Source organism: Lynx rufus, unplaced genomic scaffold (genome assembly GCF_022079265.1).
Source record: "Lynx rufus isolate CCGP_SWC_20201006 ecotype Redwood Valley unplaced genomic scaffold, mLynRuf1.p SCAF_12, whole genome shotgun sequence".
Taxonomy (NCBI): Eukaryota; Metazoa; Chordata; class Mammalia; order Carnivora; family Felidae; genus Lynx; species Lynx rufus.
Window position 1 is genome coordinate 16792781 of NW_025814826.1, and position 24016 is coordinate 16816796.

Here is a 24016-nt window from a genome sequence, read left to right on the forward strand (position 1 = left end):
CACAGGCCCATCAGTGTAAGAATACTTGAAATTTCGCTCAAAGTTGGTGTAAATACCTTACATTCCTCTCAGTGACAGATAACAGTTACAGATTCGAAGGCAGACATGTTATCATTCAAGGCCTTCGTAGACATATTTCTCCATGATGACACCTCAGTCCTGTGACAAATATCCAGCATCTTGCTCGTGTAAGTGTTAACTGCATGAAGGAATTCATAAGTTTGGTTGTGGTATAGGTAGGCTATGTACATAATGAATTGTTTTGAATGAGGAAACTTTTTTGATTTCATATCAGTCTAGGGTTTCTGGATACTAACTAAATTTTGAGTGGTAAACATTCCATGGGTGATCTTTATACCATAGTTGACTGTCATTAGGAATCCCAGCAAGTTATCCAACAGAACAATAAGAAAAGGGAAAGAAAATCAGTATGTAGACGCTAAATTTAATTAATATTCACTAAGAATACAAAATGTACTAGGTTTTTTGAAGGTACTTTCACACACATTATTTCACTTAATCCACATGACTCAGTTAGATTTTTGTTATCTCCATTTTATCAATGAAGAGATTTAAGTAACTAAAAGCTTTCCTTAGACCTCAGAAGTAAGGTGCCTATAGCACCTCCTTCATATTTGGTTAAAACTCTTAGCCCAGGGCACCACAGTTTTTTGTCATTATCAACATTTTCCTCCTCACCACCATGACGTAAGCATGCACTATGAGTTAAGTACATAATCTCATTTACTCTATATTCACAATAGCACTTTCTGATACATATTATTATTCTGATATAAACACATAAGAAAACATATTTGAGGATTTAAGTGACTTTTCCAAGTCTACACAGCTAGAAGATTATAGGCAGCTATTGATCTTAAGTCCTCTGTCTCCAGAGACCATGCTCTTAAACCCTGGACTACAATGCCTCTTGTGAATTTCTTTTTCTGCGTGTTTCATTAAACTGTCAATTGTTTGACGGCATGAAGCATATATCATTCAATTTTAAAACTTCATAATAGCTACTCAATATGGGTTTGTTGAACTATCAGAAACTGGCTTCCAAGCTTACCTTCTTTGCTGGATTTACTATCCAATCTTGAGAAGCTCTTTTAATTGTTATGAGCTTTTCAAGAAGATCATATAAACTGAAATTTTAAATATGATCCAGAGTTAAGTAAAAAAAGGAAGAGGATAAGCATGTCTAGAAGAGAGTGTGGTGTGATACATTCAGAGGACAGTCCATACACAGGTAAGACTAAAGTAAAGAAAGGGTGTGGGGGGTGGAAGAAAATGAGATCAGAAGACAGAGTATTCACTATCTAGTGTTCTAAGCCAAAATGTCTTAATTTTTGGTTTTTTTGTGAATGGTCAAGAAAACAGATGAAGGATTTAAGCAGAGAGTACCATGATACTATCTTGCATGTTAGAAAGATTACTCTTGCAGTAACAAAATGAATGGATCAGAGGAAACTAGTGAAATGACTTAGGCAAGAAATTAATTATTTGAGCCAGAACTAAGGCAGTGGAGGTGGGCATAGAAAATAAAAGGGGGCAGATATTATGAAGGTGGAATCTGAAGAACACCATGACTGGTCAGATGTGGAAGAGGGGAGAGTTAAAGATACCTCCTAGGTTTCTACCTTGAGTGATGAGGCAGTTGTTGGGGGATATCCACAAAAAGAAGCCTTATAGGAAAAGCAAGTTTTGGAGCAAAATAATTAACTTTAAGTTCTGGATACTAAGCAGGTAGATAGATAAATAGATCTTAGCTGAACAGAGAGATTTGGGCTAGATGCATAGCCTACCTTACTAGGGTATGGAAAAGGTCACCAGAGAAAGCATAAAGAATGTAAAAAGAGCAGAGGGTCAGAGGACACAGTCCTTTTGGGTAAAACATGTAATTCAGAGTTAAGTGCAAGAAAAGAAGCCCAAAGAGCAGACTGGGTGGCCTGGAAATAACTGAGGAGGAGAAACTTTCAAAAGGAGGCATGATTAAGAGTGTTGGATACTGCAAAAGGATAAAAATTAGACCCAGTCTCCCTGACTGCTGTTCTACGTTAATCTGGCCTCCAAGAAGATTTGACACTACCTTAGCACGTGACTTCTTTTCTACTGAATCAGACAAGGGGAAGCTAATTATTTGCTGTGGACCAAGATAATCTTATAGGTAGGTAGCGCATGAAGCAAATCATACTCTGCTTTTTTCCTTACTTCCCTTCCCCAAGGGCTACACTTTTTTATACAAATGGAATCTTGTCAAAATGAACTGAAAGAGTATCTTGATGGAGAAAAGAATCACACACACACAAAAAAAATGTATCTTAGGGCCTAAAGCTGCAGGAGTGGGGATTTTCTTTCATATACATGAGACGATTATGAACAACTATGAATATATGTACGTGTGAACTTCAAAGCCTTTTAGCATTTCCTGACAACTTCTCTATTGGCTTTCCATATAATTACATCCCCCCAAAATGGAATGATAACCCTGATATATCAAACATGACTACCAGCGCAGCTCTCTTCTCTTCTTCCTTTCTTCCCTTTTCAAATATTTACATGCAGCTGAAAGTCTGAATGTCCATTAAGCACATAATTAGTCTCAAGAGTTAACATTAACAAAATGCAAAATACATGTAGGAGAAAATACTAATTCTACTAGATTTGCACTGAGATCTATTTGTTATTCTCCTGCAAAAAGTCCTGCTAGTGCAGATGTCATCCCAGATGACTTATCACTTAAAAATGACAGCTGGGCAGGAGTAGACTATTTCGCATCTGTTTACAATGTATTTATATGTAATTAACACCTTACAAATAATTCATGAAAATAATAAATTTGACAAAATATACTGCATTATCCTTAAACTTTAAATCAAAAGATTTCAGCAGGTATAGGAAAACAATAGTATAATTGCATGCTTCCACTCAGGAAAGGTTAAATAATTTGGTCAAGGCCATACAGACAATAAGTGGGAGGGTTCGAATTAGAACCAACAGTCATGCCCTTAACCAGTACTGTCAGTTCTTGCACAAGCTATTTGTTTGTGCCCACATCCCTAAGATGAGAAGACCCAGGTAAAGGAAGGGATCCCTACACAAAACATGCTTGAAAAGTATATGAACTACCTCCTTATCTAATTCTCAATACAGACACATGTGTGTAATACCTGAAACCGGCAATAGGACTGAGGGGTACAAGCAGGGAAGGGAAATATGTATTAAAATATCCACAGAGTATCTGGGTTCACCTTCTTTTTGGAAGGACATTAGGTTAGAGAATTGGGAACATATGGAGAATGGGAAGCTGGCAAACCTAAACACTTAGGAACTTGGAAAGAATGAGGCATATAAGTACCCTGGAAAATATCTTCAGCTCATAATGGGCTCCAGTGATGCAAAGTGTGTGTGTAGTTGCACTTGCATGCACATTCAAGTATAAGTGCAGGCTCAAATTAATATTTTACCCTTCTTTTCCAGTTAGAAACACAGGTATCTTCTCAGTAGTAAGATGGAGGGAAACATGACTTGAAGTCATTTCAAGAATTTCCAGTTAAGCCCCAGTAAGAACTGCCATTTTTCTGATGAAGATGTAAAAGTGACAGAAGAAAAACACAGAGTGATTGCTAAGACCCAAGGTCCAGGTTCAGTTCTGTACTCGGTAAAAATCTGTCCACCTCAAATTTTGACTTGAGTTCATATAATTTATTGCATAAACTGTACTTTCTTATTAGTACAGCTGGATTTGACATTAGCAAGCTCTGACACCTTTGGCTGGTTGTTTCTTCCTTCTGGGTGTCAGTCTCTCCATCTGTAAAATAGGGTTAATAATAGTACAGACTGTGTTGTTGGAGAGGGCATCTAAGCTACCTTGAAATTACTCAATGAATGTTAAGTGCATTATCATCCCTATTATACCTGCTGTTATTGCCATCCTTAACTCTTATTGAATCTTACCATCAGAAATTTCTGTCAAAAACTAAAGGTGCAGCACAAAACAGAAAAATATTTTCTGAAATTGCGAAGTTTAAATTGGTACTATTTATGTTTCCCAAATTGGAAATACTGGCATACTCTTTAATTACTTCTTTATTCCCATCCACGTGCAAAGAGGTCATCAAATCTTATTAGTCTATCTTCAAATGACTTGTGAATCTTACTACACTATTTTATCTCCTCTCTGGATGAATATTCCTAGTCTTTTAAAAAAAACAAGCAAGTAAACAACAAAAAAACCTCACCCCTGACCTTCCAACTGTCAAACCATATCTCTGCTTCTCTTTACAATAAATGTCCTCAAAATGCCATGGATAATCACAATCTCCACTATCAACCTTCAAATTTGGCTTGAATAAATGGCTCTCATACAGTTCTTATTGAGGTCACCTTTCTGATACCAAATCTAATGGCCAGTTTTCAGTCTTAATCCTTATCAACCCATATGTAGCTTCATCATAAGTGATTACCCTGTTTCTCTGAACACTGTCTGCACTTGGCTTCTGAGACACCACACTCTCAGGACACTCCTTCTCAATCCCTCCTATACTCATCACTACTAATCTCTCCAATTTCTGACACTTTGATTCCTCCAAATCTGTGCCTTTGAACCTTCTTGCCACCCTACACCACTAACTAGGTAACACTATTTAATTTTTTTTAATGTTTATTTTTGAAAGAGGGAGAGAACAACTCCAGGAGAGACAGAGGGACAAGGAGAGAGAGAATCCCAAGCAGCCTCCACACTGTCATGCAGATCCCAATGTGGGGCTTGATCCCATGAACCATGAGATCATGACCTGAGCTGAAATCAAGAGTCGTACATTTAACCTACTGAGCCACCCAGACACCCCAACACTAGCTAGTCTCCTCTTTTAAAATACTATCTATATACTAATGACTTCCAAATTTCCATTTCCTCACCTTTCCCTCACCTCCAGACTTTTATATCCAACTGCTTATTTAACATCTCCATTTGGGCATCCAAAAGACGTCTCAAACTTGGTATGTCTAAAGTAGAATTCCTGATTTTGCTGTAGACCTGCTCTTCCATAGTCTCCATCAAGGAAATTCCACTCTTCAAATGGAAATTCTAATTTCTCAAGGCCCAAAACCTTGCAGCTACCCTTAATTCCTTTGTTTCCTTCATACTCACATCAAATCCATCAGTACAGTGGGTCTGCTTTATATCCAGTCATATCAGACTACACCCAGAATCTGACCACCTGGCCCAAGCCACCACCATCTTTCCCTGGGATTGCACTGGACTCTTCATTGTTTCCCTGCTTCTATATTCTACTGTATATTGTGCATCCAGGAAAGTTTTAAGACATCTGCTAAAATATCTCCAATGGCTTCCTTCCCCACTCTGACCAAAAGCCAAAGTCCTTACAGTGAGCCAAACACAATTTACCTCTCCACTACCACCCTATCCATCACTCACTTCCCCCTAGCCACAGTAATCTACTTGCTATTCTTCAGAACTGCCAGGCATACGTCCATCTCATGGCTTTTGCCTTTTATGCTTCCTTTATTTGGCATGCTCAGTCCAGATACCTCTACAAATTATTTCAGGTCTCTGCTAAAAAGTCACCTTATCAGTAAGCTTTCCCCTTCTCTTCTTATGAAATAATGACTAATACCTTATCCCAACCCTGATATTCCTTATACTCCCTATCCTGCTTTATTACTTTCCTATCACAGTCTGACAAATTATACATTTCCTTATTTATCTTCATTTCTTTATGTTATTCTCTCTCAACTAGAATGTAAGCCCCTGAAGGGCAAGGAATGTGTTTTAGTCACTGCTAGATTCCCACTACCTAGAAGAGTGCCAAGTCTTGGATAAATATTTGCTGAATGAAAAGAGGTTGTTGTTTTTTTTTAATTTTTAAATATAATGTATTGTCAAATTGGCTACCATACAGTGTATACAGTGTGTTCTTCGTTTTGGGGGTAGATTCCTGTGATTTGCTGCTTACATACAACACCCAGTGCTCATCACAGCAAGTGCCCTCCTCAATGCCCACTACCCATTTTCCCCTCTCCCTTGCCCCCCATCAATCCTCCGTTTGTTCTCTGTATTTAAAAGTCTCTTATGGTTTGCCTCCCTCCCTCTATGTTTGTAACTTATTTTTCCTTTTTCGTATGAGTGAAAAGATATGATATCTGTCTTTCTCTGACTTACTTATTTCACTTAGCACAATACCCTCCAGTTCTATCCACTCTGCTGCAAATGGCAGGATTTCATTCTTTCTCATTGCCAAATAGTATTCCATTGTATATATAAACCACATCTATCCATTCATCAGTTGATGAAAATTTAGGCTCTTTCCATAATTTGGCTACTGTTGAAAGTACTGTTATAAACATTGGGGTACATGTGCCTTTATGAATCAGCACTCCTGTATCCTTTGCATAAATTCCTAGTCGTGCTATTGCTGGGTCATAGGGTTGTTCTATTTTTAATTTTTTGAGGAAATTCCACACTGTTTTCCAGAGCAGCTGCACCAGTTTGCATTCCCACAAATAGTGCAAGAGAGTTCCCGTTTCTCCACATCCTCGCTAACATTTGTTGTTTTCCGAGTTATTAATTTTAGCCACTCTGACTGGTGTGAGGTGATATTTCAGTGTGGTTTTGATTTGTATTTCCCTGATGATGAGGGACGTTGAGTATATTTTCATGTGTCTGTTGGCCATCTGGATGTCTTCTTTGGAGAAGTGTCTATTCATGTCTTCTGCCCATTTATTTACTGGATTATTTGTTTTTTGAGTATTGAGTTTGGTAAATTCTTTAGAGACTTTGGATACTAACTCTTTATCCAGTATATCATTTGCAAATATCTTTTCCCATTCCGTTGGCTGCCTTTTAGTTTTGTTGATTTTTTCCTTTGCAGTTCAGAAGTTTTTTATCTTAATGAGTTCCCAAATAGTTCATTTTTGCTTTTAATTTCCTTGCCTTTGGAGACGTGTTGAGCAAGAAATTGCTGCAGCTGAGGTCAAAGAGGTTGTTGCCTATTTTCTCCTCTAGGGTTTTGATGGGTTCTAGGGTTTTGATTAGGTGTTTCATCCATTTTGAGTTTATTTTTGTGTATGGTGTAAGAAATGCATGGAATCAGTATTACCACTGCTCTATTTCAAGCTCTCATCTCTCCCCTTGGGCCAGTGCCTTAACTCCCACCAGACTTTCCTCCATCCTCAATTTACTTTTTGTACTGCCAGAGTTACCTTCCTAAGGGTAAATCTTGGTGCCTTAATTCCCATATTCAGCCTTCTACAGCCTTACAACATCTATAGAATACAATTCAAATTGCTTTGTCAGGTAAGGGTCAGGATCTATCTGGTCCACATTTTCTATATTCCAGCCACACCAAGTTTTTCTGTGAATTCCTCTAGCAAACCATAAGCTCCTAAAAGTAACTACTACATCTTGCTCAACTATAATTGAGTTCTCTAGTCATCACCAAGCTCACAGATTCTTATATATGGTAGATATTCAATAAATGTTGTTGAAAAATGAACAGATGAATGAATTAAGTCATACTATTTGAAACATGATGATTACTACCCCACCTGGGATGACTCTTCCCCACTTCTCTACATGGAAATTCTTTCAAATTCTTTAAGATCCAGGTCATATGTCACCTTCTATCTATGGGTAGCCTGCTTGGATTCCCCCAAGTAGTTGTAGTCACTCTCTCCTTTGAGCTCTTTGTTAGTATTTCTTATACAGCCTTCTGGAATATTAGCTTCATGAGAGCAGGATCTTTATCACTTCTCTATCCTCAAGGCCTAGGCCAGTGCCTGACACATAGCAGATGCTCAATAAATTTCAGCTGAATAAGTAATTTTCACCATCTGCTTTGTAATTTTTCTGCTAACAAATATGATGCCTCCATTATACCATGAATAACCAGAGGGCAGGGACGCTGACTTTTTTCACTGCAACAGAATGTTTGTCACAAGTATACATTCCATAAATATTGCCTCAATAAATAGTATTTTTTTTTAATATGAAGTTTATTGACAAATTGGTTTCCATACAACACCCAGTGCTCATCCCAAAAGGTGCCCTCCTCAATACCCATCACCCACCCGCCCCTCCCTCCCACCCCCCATTAACCCTCAGTTTGTTCTCAGTTTTTAAGAGTCTCTTATGCTTTGGCTCTCTCCCACTCTAACCTCTTTTTTTTTTTTTTTCCTTCCCCTCCCCCATGGGTTCCTGTTAAGTTTCTCAGGATCCACATAAGAGTGAAACCATATGGTATCTGTCTTTCTCTGTATGGCTTATTTCACTTAGCATCACACTCTCCAGTTCCATCCACGTTGCTACAAAAGGCCATATTTCATTTTTTCTCATTGCCACGTAGTATTCCATTGTGTATATAAACCACAATTTCTTTATCCATTCATCAGTTGATGGACATTTGGGCTCTTTCCATAATTTGGCTGTTGTTGAGAGTGCTGCTATGAACATTGGGGTACAAGTGCCCCTATGCATCAGTACTCCTGTATCCCTTGGGTAGATTCCTAGCAGTGCTATTGCTGGGTCATAGGGTAGGTCTATTTTTAATTTTCTGAGGAACCTCCACACTGCTTTCCAGAGCGGCTGCACCAATTTGCATTCCCACCAACAGTGCAAGAGGGTTCCCGTTTCTCCACATCCTCTCCAGCATCTATAGTCTCCTGATTTGTTCATTTTGGCCACTCTGACTGGCGTGAGGTGATACCTGAGTGTGGTTTTGATTTGTATTTCCCTGATGAGGAGCGACGCTGAACATCTTTTCATGTGCCTGTTGGCCATCTGGATGTCTTCTTTAGAGAAGTGTCTATTCATGTTTTCTGCCCATTTCTTCACTGGGTTATTTGTTTTTCGGGTGTGGAGTTTGGTGAGCTCTTTATAGATTTTAGATACTAGCCCTTTGTCCGATATGTCATTTGCAAATATCTTTTCCCATTCCGTTGGTTGCCTTTTAGTTTTGTTGGTTGTTTCCTTTGCTGTGCAGAAGCTTTTTATCTTCATAAGGTCCCAGTAATTCACTTTTGCTTTTAATTCCCTTGCCTTTGGGGATGTGTCGAGGAAGAGATTGCTACGGCTGAGGTCAGAGAGGTCTTTTCCTGCTTTCTCCTCTAAGGTTCTGATGGTTTCCTGTCTCACATTTAGGTCCTTTATCCATTTTGAGTTTATTTTTGTAAATGGTGTGAGAAAGTGGTCTAGTTTCAACCTTCTGCATGTTGCTGTCCAGTTCTCCCAGCACCATTTGTTAAAGAGCCTGTCTTTTTTCCATTGGATGTTCTTTCCTGCTTTGTCAAAGATGAGTTGGCCATACGTTTGTGGGTCTAGTTCTGGGGTTTCTATTCTATTCCATTGGTCTGTGTGTCTGTTTTTGTGCCAATACCATGCTGTCTTGATGATGACAGCTTTGTAGTAGAGGCTGAAGTCTGGGATTGTGATGCCTCCTGCTTTGGTCTTCTTCTTCAAAATTCCTTTGGCTATTCGGGGCCTTTTGTGGTTCCATATGAATTTTAGGATTGCTTGTTCTAGTTTCGAGAAGAATGCTGGTGCAATTTTGATTGGGATTGCATTGAATGTGTAGATAGCTTTGGGTAGTATTGACATTTTGACAATATTTATTTTTCCAATCCATGAGCAGGGAATGTCTTTCCATTTCTTTAAATCTTCTTCAATTACCTTCATAAGCTTTCTATAGTTTTCAGCATACAGATCCTTTACATCTTTGGTTAGATTTATTCCTAGGTATTTTATGCTTCTTGGTGCAATTGTGAATGGGATCAGTTTCTTTATTTGTCTTTCTGTTGCTTCATTGTTAGTGTATAAGAATGCAACTGATTTCTGTACATTGATTTTGTATCCTGCAACTTTGCTGAATTCATGTATCAGTTCTAGCAGACTTTTGGTGGAGTCTATCGGATTTTCCATGTATAATATCATGTCATCTGCAAAAAGCGAAAGCTTGACTTCATCTTTGCCAATTTGGATGCCTTTGATTTCCTTTTGTTGTCTGATTGCTGATGCTAGAACTTCCAGCACTATGTTAAACAACAACGGTGAGAGTGGGCATCCCTGTCGTGTTCCTGATCTCAGGGAAAAAGCTCTCAGTTTTTCCCCGTTGAGGATGATGTTAGCTGTGGGCTTTTCATAAATGGCTTTTATGATCTTTAAGTATGTTCCTTCTATCCCGACTTTCTCAAGGGTTTTTATTAAGAAAGGGTGCTGGATTTTGTCAAAGGCCTTTTCTGCATCGATTGACAGGATCATATGGTTCTTCTCTTTTTTTTTGTTAATGTGATGTATCACGTTGATTGATTTGCGAATGTTGAACCAGCCCTGCATCCCAGGAATGAATCCCACTTGATCATGGTGAATAATTCTTTTTATATGCTGTTGAATTCGATTTGCTAGTATCTTATTGAGAATTTTGGCATCCATATTCATCAGGGATATTGGCCTGTAGTTCTCTTTTTTTACTGGGTCTCTGTCTGGTTTAGGAATCAAAGTAATACTGGCTTCATAGAATGAGTCTGGAAGTTTTCCTTCCCTTTCTATTTCTTGGAATAGCTTGAGAAGGATAGGTATTATCTCTGCTTTAAACGTCTGGTAGAACTCCCCTGGGAAGCCATCTGGTCCTGGACTCTTATTTGTTGGGAGATTTTTGATAACCGATTCAATTTCTTCGCTGGTTATGGGTCTGTTCAAGCTTTCTATTTCCTCCTGATTGAGTTTTGGAAGAGTGTGGGTGTTCAGGAATTTGTCCATTTCTTCCAGGTTGTCCAATTTGTTGGCATATAATTTTTCATAGTATTCCCTGATAATTGTTTGTATCTCTGAGGGATTGGTTGTAATAATTCCATTTTCATTCATGATTTTATCTATTTGGGTCATCTCCCTTTTCTTTTTGAGAAGCCTGGCTAGAGGTTTGTCAATTTTGTTTATTTTTTCAAAAAACCAACTCTTGGTTTCGTTGATCTGCTCTACAGTTTTTTTAGATTCTATATTGTTTATTTCTGCTCTGATCTTTATTATTTCTCTTCTTCTGCTGGGTTTAGGCTGCCTTTGCTGTTCTGCTTCTAGTTCCTTTAGGTGTGCTGTTAGATTTTGTATTTGGGATTTTTCTTGTTTCTTGAGATAGGCCTGGATTGCAATGTATTTTCCTCTCAGGACTGCCTTCGCTGCATCCCAAAGCGTTTGGATTGTTGTATTTTCATTTTCGTTTGTTTCCATATATTTTTTGATTTCTTCTCTAATTGCCTGGTTGACCCACTCATTCGTTAGTAGGGTGTTCTTTAACCTCCATGCTTTTGGAGGCTTTCCAGACTTTTTCCTGTGGTTGATTTCAAGCTTCATAGCATTGTGGTCTGAAAGTATGCATGGTATAATTTCAATTCTTGTAAACTTATGAAGGGCTGTTTTGTGACCCAGTATATGATCTATCTTGGAGAATGTTCCATGTGCACTCGAGAAGAAAGTATATTCTGTTGCTTTGGGATGCAGAGTTCTAAATATATCTGTCAAGTCCATCTGATCCAGTGTCTCATTCAGGGCCCTTGTTTCTTTATTGACCGTGTGTCTAGATGATCTATCCATTTCTGTAAGTGGGGTGTTAAAGTCCCCAGCAATTATCACATTCTTATCAATAAGGTTGCTTCTGTTTATGAGTAATTGTTTTATATATTTGGGGGCTCCAGTATTCGGCGCATAGACATTTATAATTGTTAGCTCTTCCTGATGGATAGACCCTGTAACTATTATATAATGTCCTTCTTCATCTCTTGTTACAGCCTTTAATTTAAAGTCTAGTTTGTCTGATATAAGTATGGCTACTCCAGCTTTCTTCTGGCTTCCAGTAGCATGATAAATAGTTCTCCATCCCCTCACTCTGAATCTAAAGGTGTCCTCAGGTCTAAAATGAGTCTCTTGTAGACAGCAAATAGATGGGTCTTGTTTTTTTATCCATTCTGATACCCTATGTCTTTTGGTTGGCGCATTTAATCCATTTACATTCAGTGTTATTATAGAAAGATACGGGTTTAGAGTCATTGTGATGTCTGTATGTTTTATGCTTGTAGTGATGTCACTGGTACTTTGTCTCACAGGGTCCCCCTTAGGATCTCTTGTAGGGCTGGTTTAGTGGTGACAAATTCCTTCAGTTTTTGTTTGTTTGGGAAGACCTTTATCTCTCCTTCTATTCTAAATGACAGACTTGCTGGATAAAGGATTCTTGGCTGCATATTTTTGCTGTCTAGCACCCTAAAAATCTCGTGCCAATTCTTTCTGGCCTGCCAAGTTTCAAAAGAGAGATCAGTCACGAGTCTTATAGGTCTCCCTTTATATGTGAGGGCACGTTTACCCCTTGCTGCTTTCAGAATTTTCTCTTTATCCTTGTATTTTGCCAGTTTCACTATGATATGTCGTGCAGAAGATCGATTCAAGTTACGTCTGAAGGGAGTTCTCTGTTCCTCTTGGATTTCAATGCCTTTTTCCTTCCCCAGTTCAGGGAAGTTCTCAGCTATGATTTCTTCAAGTACCCCTTCAGCACCTTTCCCTCTCTCTTCCTCCTCTGGGATACCAATTATGCGTATATTATTTCTTTTTAGTGTATCACTTAGTTCTCTAATTTTCCCCTCATACTCCTGGATTTTTTTATCTCTCTTTTTCTCAGCTTCCTCTTTTTCCATAACTTTATCTTCTAGTTCACCTATTCTCTCCTCTGCCTCTTCCATCCGAGCCGTGATGGTTTGCATTTTGTTTTCCATTTCCTTTAAAGCGTTTTTCAGCTCCTCGTGACTGTTCATTAGTCCCCTGATGTCTGTAGCAAGAGATTCTCTGCTGTCCTGTATGCTGTTTTCCAGCCCAGCGATTAATTTTATGACTATTATTCTAAATTCACTTTCTGTTATATTATTTAAATCCTTTTTGATCAGCTCATTAGCTGTTGTTATTTCCTGGAGATTCTTCTGAGGGGAATTCTTCCGCTTGGTCATTTTGGATAGTCCCTGGTGTGGTGAGGGCCTGCAGGGCACTTCCCCTGTGCTGTGGTGTATAACTGGAGTTGGTGGGCGGGGCCGCAGTCCGACCTGATGTCTGCCCCCAGCCCACCGCTGGGGCCACAGTCAGACTGGTGTGTGCCTTCTCTTCCCCTCTCCTAGGGGCGGGATTCACTGTGGGGTGGCGTGGCCCGTCTGGGCTACTTGCACACTGCCAGGCTTGTGATGCTGGGGATCTGGCGTATTAGCTGGGGTGGGAAGGCAAGGTGCACGGCGGCAGGGGGGGCAGGCTTAGCTCGCTTCTCCTTAGGTGATCCACTTCAGGAGGGGCCCTGTGGCAGCCGGAGGGAGTCAGATCGCTGCCGGAGGTTTGGCTCCGCAGAAGCACAGAGTTGGGTGTTCGCTCGGAGCGAGCAATTTCCCTGGCCGGAGCCGGTTCCCTTTGGGATTTTGGCTGGGGGATGGGCGGGGGAGATGGCGCTGGCGAGCGCCTTTGTTCCCCGCCAAACTGAGCTCTGTCGTCCGGGGGCTCCGCAGCTCACCCTCCCTTTGTCCTCCAGCCTTCCCGCTTTCCGAGCAGAGCTGTTAACTTATGACCTCCCAGACGCTAAGTCGCGCTTGCTGTCGGAACACAGTCCGTCAGGCCCCTCCGCTTTTGCAAGCCGGACTCGGGGGCTCTGCTTGGCCGGCGAGCCGCCCCTCCGCCCCGGCTCCCTCCCGCCAGTCCGTGGAGCGCGCACCGCCTCGCCGCCCTTCCTACCCTCTTCCGTGGGCCTCTCGTCTGCACTTGGGTCCGGTGACTCTGTTCTGCTAATCCTCTGGCGGCTTTCTGGGTTATTTAGGCAGGTGTAGGTGGAATCTAAGTGATCAGCAGGACGCGCGGTGAGCCCAGCGTCCTCCTACGCCGCCATCTTCAATAAATAGTATTTTTAAATAAAGTTTCATTTCATTCATATGTTAAGGTGCCATATTATTTCTACACACACTTGCTGCCAAATGTGCTTTCTCCGTCTTTCGAAGTTACTCATTAAGGTGCTTAAAAATGAGTCGTTGGTCTTCAGGGACCATCAGCACTCCTTCCAATGATTCCTCCAATAGCTTAGTCTCCCCTGGTACCTAGTCCAGGGCAACTTCACACATGCCACATGCATGGCTTATACCTCTTACTAGATTCACAAACCAACCTGATCACATTCCAGATACACTTAATCTTGTCTTCTTGCTACACTGCCTTTTCCACTCTGGCTTAACTGCCAGGAAATACAAAGAAAAGTATATGAGGTTGAGAGTGGGGGAGACCAGGGAGCTGGTCTTCTATCCTGCAATGTCCACATTTTTCATCTATATATTCCAAGCTGGTCTAAAGAAAAGCAAGCAAGAAAACAAACAACAACAAAAACAGCCTGTTGACACCTATGATCGGTCCACCCTGTCTCCATTTATCTCCTGTGACTGAGAAGAAGAGAAGGGAACAATCTTCTGAGCTATCATGAGTATAATAGAATCCAGGATCCTAGCTGGGAATATAAAATGCAAGGGATATGAGAATCATAAACTGGAACAGGACAAGGGAAGAAAAAGCCAGTACTTGATGGATCCTCGTTTTTTTCCCCCTATAAACAATAGTCTCTGAAACTGGGGTCTATAATCGTGCTAGAAACCCTTTAATTTAAAACAAACTAGTGAGGAAAAAGCAAAGAAAACTCTAGTGATAATTGAAGGATTCAGGCATACCAAGAGAATCTTTCCTTCTACAATACTCACATTTTCTGAAATAAATCTGTATTCACAGAGTTGCTCTAAAGTATTTCAGCATTTAATTTCATTTTATTTAAATTTTTTTCAACGTTTTTTATTTATTTTTGGGACAGAGAGAGACAGAGCATGAACGGGGGAGGGGCAGAGAGAGAGGGGGACACAGAATCAGAAGCAGGCTCCAGGCTCTGAGCCATCAGCCCAGAGCCCGACGCGGGGCTCGAACTCACGGACCGCGAGATCGTGACCTGGCTGAAGTCGGACGCTTAACCGACTGCGCCACCCAGGCGCCCCTCATTTTAAATTACTGAACAAAGATTTGGGGGCAGTAGAAACCCAGCCACATAGCCACAGGAAAACAATAGTTAAAGATGACTATGAAAAACACATGTGGGACACGACCTTCTTCTTTCTTTCTTTCTGGCACCGAGGATGGAGACTGAAAGGCCAGATACTCACTCTCTTAGTCTACTTTGCACTTAGGGCCTGGCTATGTGGCCCATTCTGGCCCAAACAATCTGCAGGGAGCTCTGCTGGGTGAGGGGCTGGGAGATAGAATGCAAAGTTCTGAGAGAAGCTTAACTCCATATTTGACGTGGCTGTGAGGACGTGATGCAACTCTGGGTGGTAACATCTCTGTCACACTGAGGATGGTGGGCCTGAAGGATGGCGACAGACAGCCTTAGTCCTCACTGACTTCAGTGAGCCATCCATCCACTCCACAACCCATTTCTTATAATGGAGACAGTAATACATCCTTCCTATTTAAGTCCCTTGAAATTCAGATATTTTGTTACACCAAGTAGCCAAAGTAGCCTACCTATTAATCAAAATATGCACGTAGGGCCAGATCCTCAAAATGTCCAATTCTAATAAGCAAGAACATCTTATTTGTTATTACTGTCTTTATTTTTGTCTCAAGATAAGCAATGATTTCTATTTATCTTGGATTAAATATATAATGTATTTAAAGTTGTTAGAGACATAAAACTAAGTGATAGTGCAATAAATAAATTCATCATGGCTCCTGTTAGGACATAGCGATTGGAATAGATTAGGGTTTCCCAAAGTGTTCCTTGGAAGACTAGTTCCTAAAAATGCTCCCAAAGAAAGTTCGCTTCATGGCCATGTACGTTTAGCAAATGTTTCTTAGTATAGTCTGTTATAAAGTTTCAAGTACATACTGGCCTGAAAGATACTGAGAAGCCCAGCAGTTTAAAAACAACCACAACAACAAAGTAATGCTATTTCCATGACAACTTCCTCAAAATTTTCAGATCCCCAAATCCTGGCTAACAGAATTTACCTAGATGCTCATTGATGACCCTTAGTTCCAAAGCTCAACAACTGGAGACACTCACTAGTTGTGTTTGTTAGTGACACTATTGTTACTAAAATAAAAGGCCCAGGCACACACCAGTGGTCTACTGGAAGGTTTTTGAAGGCAGATTTTGAACAAGTGGATGCCCCATAACGTTTACTACCAACACACAAACATACATGTACACATTTCTCCCAGGACAATGGCCCTCTAAATTTTTCTTTATCTTTGTATATGAGGATGTAGAAAATCACAGATGAATCAGGTTCCACTGATGAGTAGGTTACTTTGTAAAGGCACTTCTTACACTTTCAATCATCCAGGTTCTGTCCCAACACAATAATTTGTAAGTTGTGCCCACCTATTTTTTTTTTTTTTGGCTTTGCATGCTAGCTCTAGATATGAGTTTTAGTTGTGCTGCTCAACTATCAAATTTAGGGTAGTCTCCCCAGCTCACTTTTTTCTATTCCTACAAAATCAAACTCTGATGTTCAACATTCATTATCTAGCATTGTCAAAATTTTCAGTTTGTGGCTACTTCATTCAACTGATTAATTTGTGCTTCCAATGAGGCCAAGTTTGAGAATTAAGTTCAATTTATCAGATGGCCCAAAAGTTAATAATATTTCAATAATAAACCTTTTCTCTCCTCTTTTTTATTAAAAGACAAACTCTATCAAATTTGTTAGTAATGACATGCTAAATGGTTGCCTGGGAAATACTGAAACAGAATTTAAACACTTCCAAATGTGCTTTTCTTTAAAAATAAATAGATAAATGGATACAGAATTTCAGTTTGGGAAGATAATAAAGTTCTAGATATGGATGGTGGTGATGATTGCACAACAATGTGAATGTACTTAATACCATTGAACTGCATACTTAAAAATGGTCAAAATGGCAAATTTATGTTATGTACATTTTACCAAAATTTAATAAAGCAGGTGGAACATAATTATGTTTTTCTCCTCGCAGTCTCTTAATGACACAAAAAAATTTCTAAATTCAAAATTTTAGTGTAATTCCTTTCATTAAAAAAATGCATCCACATGAATTCATTCAATAAATATTTACTAAGTACATTAAGAAAATGAGGGAGGTTCTACCTTAGCAGAAATAAAATGTGTTTCATTTGTTCATAACCTGGATAGCTTTACATGAAGACCTTAAAATATTTGAGAAGAAAAATACTCACTAAATCTCAAATAGTATCTTCACTGAGAAAGTAGAATAGAGTAGTAATCAACTGCATGGACTCTAGAGTCAAAAAGATTTGGGAACCAATATTAGTTGTGCCATCTTGACCATGTTACATAACCAAAAGCCAGATTTCTCATTGGATACCATGAAATCTTCCATGAATGCTGTTATAAGATTATATGAGACACCCAATGAAAAGCACAACATATAGTGTGTGTTTGATACTTGGTAAACATTCAATAAATGTTACTTGTGATTATTATTTATATACTGTATTTGAAACTTTTTAATTTTAATTTAATTTAATTTTTTTGTTTACAAAATTTTTTTAACGTTTATTTATTATTGAGAGACAGAGAGAGACAGAGAATGAGCATGGGAGGGACAGAGAGAGGGGGAGACACAGAATCTGAAGAGGCTCCAGGCTCTGAGCTGTCAGCACAGAGCCTGACATGGGGCTTGAACTCACAAACCATGAGATCATGACCTGAGCCGAAGTCGGACACTTAACCAACTGAGCCACCCAGGCACCCCTAATTTTTATTTTATTGTGGTAAAGACACTTTTTTTTTTACCTATTAATCCATTGATGGACATTTAGATTATTTCCAAATGTTGGCTATTGTGAATAGTGCTACAGTGAACATGAGACAGCTGATATCTCTTTGAGATCCTGATTTTGATTATTTTGCAAAAATACCCAGAAGTGGATTTCATAGATCATAGGGTGGTTCTGGTTTTAACTTTTTGAGAAACCTCCTTACTGCTTTCTATAGCAGTCACACCATTTTGTAATCCCGTCAATAGCATACAAGGGTTTCAATTTCTCTACACTCTTGCTGATGCTTGTCGTTTTTTTTTTTTTTTTCCCTTCTAATAATAGCCATCCTAACAGGTCTGAGGTGATATCTCATTGTGGTTTTGATATGCATTTCTCTGATGATGAGTGATGCTGAGCACCTTTTAATATACTTATTCACCATTTGTATATATTCTTTGGGAAAAAAGTCTATTCAAGCATTTTATTTATTTTTTAATTGAGTTGTTAGGTTTTATTTTGGGCTTTGCTTTTGCTATGAATTGTAGGAGTTCCATTTGCATTTTGGAAATTTATCCCTTATCTGATACATGGTGTACAATACTTTGTCCCATTGCTTAGGTTGTCTTTTCATTCTGTTGATTATTTCCTTTGCTATACAGAAAGTTTTTAGTTTGAAGTAGTTCTACTTGTCTACTTTGCTTTTGTTGCCTTTGGCTTTGGTGTTATACCCATGAATTCGTTGCCAAGACCAATGTCATGAAGCTTTTCTTCTAGGTTTTCTTCCAGGAATTTTATAGTTTTGAGTCTTACATTGAAGTCTTTAATCCATTTTGAGCTGATGTTTGTGTATAATATCACAAAGAGCTCCAAATAGCCAAAATAACCTTGAGAAGGAAGAACAAAACTGGATGCATGATATTTCTTGATTTAAAAATATATTACAAAACTACAGTAATTAAGACAATGTGGTATTGGCATAAAGACACACACAGAGACCAATGGAACAGAATAGAGAGCCCAGAATAAACCTTTCTGTATATGGTCAAATGATCTCTAATAAGGGTACCAAGTCCATGCAATGGGGAAAGAATAGTCTCTTCAAAAAATGGGGTTGGGAAAACTGAATATCCACATCCAAAATTAAACTTGATCATTATCTCTTACCAGACATATACAAAAGCAACTCAAAATGGATTAAATATTTAAACATAAGGCATGAAAATGTAAAACTCCTAGAAAAATTGATTGCTTTAAAAACAATCTACAGAGATTGCTGAATGGGTCATTAGTTCCTTGAGGATAGGGGCCATATTTATTATCTCTGTCCTTCACAAACTTAGAGGAGTGCCACTAGCATCCTAGGAATTCCTAGAAAATTAATTGCTAAAGAATTCGTAAAAAATTGATCTGGGTTTAAATTGAACCACCAGACTTCAAGGCAGCAACATCTATGAGACTTCTAATTCATGCATCCAGTTACAGGAACATTGTGGCAAAGCTGGTATTTCCTTCTTTTTATATTTCATGTACTGTCTAATTCACATCCACAAACGCTACATAAAACTGGTGTTTGTACTTCATGGTAATTTTCAAAAGAAAATCCCTCCACACTTCAGGTCCAGAGGTTTTAAGAATGGTAGTACCAGGTCATCGCTCTCACATTACATGTGAATGTAATTCTTTTTCAAATGTCCAAGAAAAAATTTTATGTGGACCCTGTAAAAAGAATGATCACTGGGCAAGCCAGCCGTTTAAAAGTCATTAGCTGTTTGTCAGAGTACCCAGGAAATCTTTAATTAATGTGTTACACCCTATAGCAGCAGTAAATACCAATTAAGAAAGAGTAAAGAGTATGGTTTGGGAGTTTTTTCCTGTCATTGAGATATTTCTGGATTCCTATAAGGCATCAGGAACATCTACTTTATCACAACATCTACATCATCATAACATCTACTTCATCATCCTCTCTCCTTGGCTGACACTTGTAACAGCAAAATTTATAAAAATGCCCTGGCTTCACTGACACATATGTAAGACAACAGGAGAACAAGGCTATTCAAATGGAGTAAAATACAAATTGTTAACAAGTCTGACATCCTCAATTACAGGTATAATAAAACAGGTAGCAGCCATGGCCTTCTCCTGAACTTTTGCCCCACTCACCACTGGAAATATGTTTTCTGGTTAATTTGTCAGTATTGTCCTCAAACAAAGAGCCCCTTTTTATTGACAGGTGCAGACAAAGCTTGCAAAACCTACACAAAAAAGGACTCAATAAAAATAGAGAGATGGCCTTGCTGAGAAGGTAGTTCTTTCTGATTTTCTGTAATAGACTTCACTTTGCTATGAAATTAAATTTATAGTATATCTGCTAGACACTGGGACTCCAGCAAAGCTTCGCTATTCCCTGACTTGACATTAAAGCAGGCATTTTCATGGGGAGGCCATTTCAAGCCAAATAACTGGTTATGTGAACCGTTTACAGAAAGCCTTTATTTAAAAAGAAAATGGATAGGCACTGCCATTTCCAGAAACTGTTAGTATACAGGCACACATTCAAATTTTGTTTTCCTTTGAGAATACTGCTAAAAAGAAAGATGTAACATTAGACAATGGGAAGCATTCTGGCCTACTACAACACCTCTGTGTTTATTATCCTGACTCATAATCTAGCATTTATCAGGTGGCGGACTACAAATGGAACAACAAAATCCTATTTCAATAGCGGGTGATCCCATCATAATAAAAATCTAGCCTATGATTTCAGCTCTGGAGTGGTTATTGCCTCAGGTGGCGTGGGATGCTGAACACAATCCATGAAGGGATCTATATCAAGGAAGTAGTCACTTCTGAGTCTGGGAAAACTACCCAGTCTACACATGAGTCCTGTGATAAAATGAGCTGATATTGATACACTGTGTTTTGGCCTTATACTGTGGTTTCAACTCCATTTATGCAACCAATTTCAAAGTTAAAAGAAATAAGAATGAAAAGTCAAACAAATCAAGAGAAAAACTTTTGGAGGTCAGGTGGGGGAAAGGTGGAGAGGAATACTTATCATATACTTGATATCATATAATTATTAGCTAAAACTTTAAGTCTTATTTAAAGCTCTAAAGTGACATCAGAAGATTCAATCATATTACAAAGTATAAGAAGAATGGGAAAAATAGCTTATTAAGGATCATTAATTGAAATATTCAAAGAGCAGTCAATTCCCTAGTTGGCATAGCTCTTTTGAGATGATCTGATCCAATTTCTCATTGATAAATGGCAAAGCTGAGACTCAAATGAGTGACCAGTCATGGAACAAATGTATACCATGGATCTTCAACCAGGATACGCAGCTTCTAAAACATATCTGGCAATAAGAATACTCAGACTCAAGCCTTCTACGGATCTGGGTCTTTAATCAATTTAATTTCTGATATTGTTTCTTAAATAAATTTCTTTTGTTCTGAAACTACTGTCACCCAAGCACTACACTCTAAACATTGATTTACCTACTCTACATCACCTGATATACAGGGAAACTAAAACATCTTAGAACATAGCCAGCAAACCGATGACTAACACAGTTCCTCTAGGCAAGGACTGGTTGAAGAAAAGACAAATGAAAGTCAGCCACGACACTGCCGTTGTAGGATTTACCAAGAAAACTTCCTCACAACAGGAAGAAACTCATTAATGGTCCCCATTGCTCAGCCTGGACACTGGGACTGGTGATGAAACTGCATTTGGTGGGCAACAGGCCAACTCACCTGGCATGCAAATATAATGGATAGACCTGCTCTTCTGAGAAGCAGCTTTGGGCCCAACTTTGACAAAGGCACATGGAATATAGGAGCTGGAAGTTGCCTGCATGTGGCTTGGGTTTATTACCTCATGTAACATGTGAGAAAACTGAGGCCCAAGACTTGGCCTTGTTTCCTTGAGTTCATAGTTCACTGTGCAGATAATCCCCTTTAACAGAGTAAGTGTAAGGCCTAAACACTATCTATTTAAATAGAGAACACATAAACTAATCAAAAGGAAAATTTTGATAAATGTTTGATGTGGAAAGAGTATTTCACTCTGAATAACTGATCTGAGCTCCTGCTCTGTGAGTTCTGAGCTTTGTGTATTTGAATCTCCATTCCTCTTTCTGTAAAATGGGGATAATATGTTTTCATAAACTTTAAGGATTAAATGATACATTACATTTGAAAGTATTTTGAAACCATAAATTGATACACAAACACGACCTTTATTACCTAATCCTTTCTTGGAGAATCCATTTTTAAAGTAATATATAATGCTATTTATGGCAAAGATGACAGGTCATAATGAAGGACATAAGGCATAAAGCATGTTGATCGTCATTTGGTATGGCAGCATGAATATCTAGCCAGAAGGATCCACTGAAAACATTTACAGTACATAGCCTCTCTTGAGTGTTTGATCAACCCCCTGGATAAACATTTCCAGAAAAATGCACATAACATGCACATAAACACAAGACTTTACAAAAAATTCCAAGGACGTTTTTTAAAAATCAAGTTAAGAACATTGTACAAAGAAAAATTCTCTATGAAAATAGAATCACCTGCACAAATTGGAAGTCCTTTCTTTTTTTATTTTGTTTATAAGGTACTCCACACCATAAACCAAGCAGCATTCGAAAACTCACATTGATTTAGGTCCCAAATACTAAGTCACCTCCACCTACTTAAAATGAAAGGAATAATGGAACGTATATGATTATTCCAGATCAATGTAATAAAACAAAACAAGCAAAATTTAACAAAACAGACAATATAAATCCTTGTAAACTTCTGAACTAGAAATTAAAGATCAAAGAATAAAGAGAAGTCATTGTAATTAAAAGGAATCAATGTAACTAGAGGCATTTTGAAAATTCTGAATCAGAGCATGAGTGATGCATTAATTAATTTTAATACAAGTTAAAATTTGGAAATTTCTTCTATTGAATAGACAAACATCATTATTAACTTAATTCTGAAAGCCAATGAATCACATTACTGCTTACAAATTACATTTATACATTCAAATATGTATTCTGATTTGTGCACGGATAATTCAAGATTGACTGAAACTTTACTACTTATTTCTATCTAAAACCACCTTGTAGCCGAGTCCTAATTATTGCCATACTTACTATAACTGAATGCCTCAGAACAGTCACCTCACATAAGAAGGCAATTTGTAAGATCTCTTCAACCTTTGCTTGAAGAGTCTTTTATTATGATGATAAAGGGCCTGGAAACCACATCATATGATGAACAGCTCAAAGAACTCTACTCACATAATGCTATTGTGAGTACCTCTGTTAGCACTTCTTCCTCTACTCTAATTATTTGTTTATATGTCTGTCTCCCCATCTAGACTGTGAGATTTTTCAGAAAATGAGCTGTGTTTTATTCATTTTTGTATCTATATGCCTGAACATACAACCTAATATATGTTGCTGCTCAATAAATCTTATAACAGAAGGAAGAAATTTAGTCAAATTGTAGATTAGTTACAAGGAGGCTGATTTTGACTCGACATAGGGCATAACACTAAAAATTTGTTGTGTTGTAAGAGTAGAAGTCCAGCAAATCCTGTATTTGGTCAGTAGCTACACAGCAAGAAGGTACAGATAGGAAGTCCTGGTTTACGTACAGGGTTATTGTGCAAGGAAACTTTACTGGAATGCACAACTCTGAAGTTTTATCAGTTTTGCAAACACTGTGTGTTGACAGTGTGTTACATTTCCTTCCCTGCTACCCACACTGAAATTTTCTAAATGTTTTTTATACATTATTCTTTATATCTTCCCAAATTGTTTATTCTTCCACAAAAGAAAAAGATAAAAGGGTAAAGCATTCCAGAACTACCTAAAGATAAAATCATATGATTATGATTTTAATCATAAAATCTCATATCTGATTATGAGAAATGAATAACTGTTAAATACATAATTGTGAAAAAATTGTTGCCCTCAATGCCCAAATATGATTTCTTGATCATATGAGCAACTTAAATGAGCTTGATAACAATTTAAAAACCTCAACAGATATAAATCTACAGTTTGGAAGCTTGATTTCGTCAGGACAAATTGTCTTCTAGGAAGGATTTTTTAAACTGTGCCTTTTGTTCCTCATACTCAACAAAGAAATAGAAACTTTGAGAAGTTTAGATAAATGAAGAAT